Source organism: Sciurus carolinensis, chromosome 1 (assembly GCF_902686445.1).
Source record: "Sciurus carolinensis chromosome 1, mSciCar1.2, whole genome shotgun sequence".
Taxonomy (NCBI): domain Eukaryota; kingdom Metazoa; phylum Chordata; class Mammalia; order Rodentia; family Sciuridae; genus Sciurus; species Sciurus carolinensis.
In genome coordinates, this window is record NC_062213.1 from 121,703,966 (window position 1) to 121,706,461 (window position 2,496).

The following is a 2,496-nucleotide window of genomic DNA, read 5'->3' on the forward strand; positions in this document are numbered from 1 at the left end:
ACAAGGGAAGAACAGTTGAATGAGTGGGAACTAATACTATGTACATATATTGCATATGTACATAGTAGTATGTCGGGGTACCGCGGACCCCACCCTAGTCTGGCACTGAGCCGGGGCGGCCCAGTTTGCAACATCGAGGACCCCACCCTAGTCTGGCACTGAGCCGGGGCCCCTGGTTTGCAACAAACAGCTAACATTGCTTAAGGAAGTTGGCCCGGCACTAAGCCAGTGCCAGAATGGACTGCTCTGATTGGACAAGGTGACTCATGCTCGCTGCGTGCCCTCTTGTTGCCCTTATTGTATTACATTGTTATCATGCTCTCCCCACATGCTCTGTAACCTGATTGGCTCATGATTCATATATAATGGCCATGACTTCCTTGTAGAGGAAGGAGAAAGGAGAAAGAGGAAGAGGAGGAACAATAAAGAGCTCTGACGAACAACCAGTGTGTCGTGTCTCTCTCTGCGGGCAGAAGGGAACGTGATGAGTGGTGCCGAAACCCGGGAATCGAACCAGGGACCTTTAGATCAGCAGCAACTACCTAGGTAAGTTTTAAAGATTAATGTTATATAAGTTTTAGAGATTAATGTTAACCAGTTTGTCTGTTGTAAATAATAAAATAGAAGTGATAAAGGCAGCCTTAAAGTTCGCGGTAAAGCGACTATCAGGACACGCGGAAAAGCGGTCCGGTTAAAGTGAAAGTATCGCGGTAAAGCGACTATCAGGACACGCGGAAAAGTGGTCCGGTTAAAGTGAAAGTAGCGCAGTAAAGCGACTACAGCGCGGTAAAGCGACTACAGCGCGGTAAAGCGACTATCAGGACTCACGGAAGGTGGTCCGGGGACACGCAGGAAGCGGTCCGGTTAAAGTGAAAGTAGGCACGTGGAAGGCGGCCGCTATAGCTAAAGCATGGGTTCAGAAATGTCTAGAGTTCGCATGGAAGGACTATTAAAGGCTTTATTAAAGACTAATGGAGCACCTTTAAAGGTTTCCTCAGCTAGGAAGTTTTTAAAAACTGTAGAAGACAAAGCCCCTTGGTTTTTAGATAAGGGATTGTTAAATCAAGAGAAACTATCACAAGAGACAGAAAAAGGCCCCCCTCCTGATCCCTTCCACGCAGCTCCATGGCCACCTAGGGAGGGAACACCCATGTCCTTGAAGCAGTCCTCCCCGTAGGCAGAAATCTCAGCAGTTCCATTCCTCAAAAGTAGTAAGAAATAATGTTTTGTAATTTTCTGCATTCAAACCTAACCTGATTTCTTAACCAGGAAGAAAAAGGGTTAAAAAGTCCTGGGTGATCCTCCCCCCCCCACCCCACCCCCGCCTGGCCTTGCTGAAGCCTGCATTGGAATGTAGGCTGCAGCGGTCTCAGCGGGAAAGGGAGGTAACCTGAAGATAAGAAAAGAAAGAAGAAAGGGTGTCTGTTTTAAACTTCTGGGTTGCTACACAAAACTAACTCTATTTCCAGAATTCTTGTTTTGTTTTGTTTTTCTTTAATGCTGTATTTTTGAGCTCATAATTTTCATCCTGCATACCTAGGTTAATGATTTTTTTTTCTTTTTTTTCTTTTTGATCAGTTCTATTTTTTATTCAACTAAAGTTTTTGAACATCTGTTACATTGCAATGGAGATTCACCTATAAAGTTACAAGGCCTTTAATTTTGTGTTATGTGTTATGTTGTACTGTCTAATGTCATGTTTTGTCTGTATCAAAACTGAGCGCTCCTAAAATTAAAATTTAAAAATGGGTCCAAATACTTTTATTCACGTGATTTAAAAAGGTTCAATTTAAATTGAGTAAACTAATAAAAGTGAAATGTCTTTAAAAATAACTTGCAAGTCTCTAGGTGGTCAAACTAATGGAATGTTGATGATAAACAATGTCTAATATCAATTGTTTCTAGGACTTTTCTTCAACAGGAAAGAGACAGCAAATACTGTTCCAGACACTTGTCTAATATCTTGACTAAAAACAAGGTTACTAAGAGTTATGTCTTAACAAGTACAATTCTATATACAAAGGGTTCTAAAGGTTTCAACTGTGCTTCAATTAGAGTACTATAAACAAAATATTTAATCTTATTGAAATAGAACAATTTATCTAAATTCAAAAATTTCATGAGAGTTGTTTCAGAATGTGAACAAAAAGGGGTCAACTGATAGGAAAAAAAAAATAAAAGGTTCTGGGTTTGGAAATATATTTAATAAAAAGGAAAAGAAAATGTTTCTGGGTAAAAAAGTGCCTGTGTAATGGAATACATGAGGGTCTAAGTAAGTGCTAAGAAAGTCTGTGTAAGTAAAGGGCAAGTTTCAACAAGTCTGTGTGTAACTAAGTTGGTTGTATGTGTGTAAGACAGCTAAAGCTATTTAAGGTTTTTCCTAAGGTGAAATACTAATGTTCTGATATAAGCCAAAGTTTAATCTATATGGTAAAATAACATGGTAAAATAACAAGGATTTCTTAGAAACACTAATTTACTCTTAACTTTGTGTCT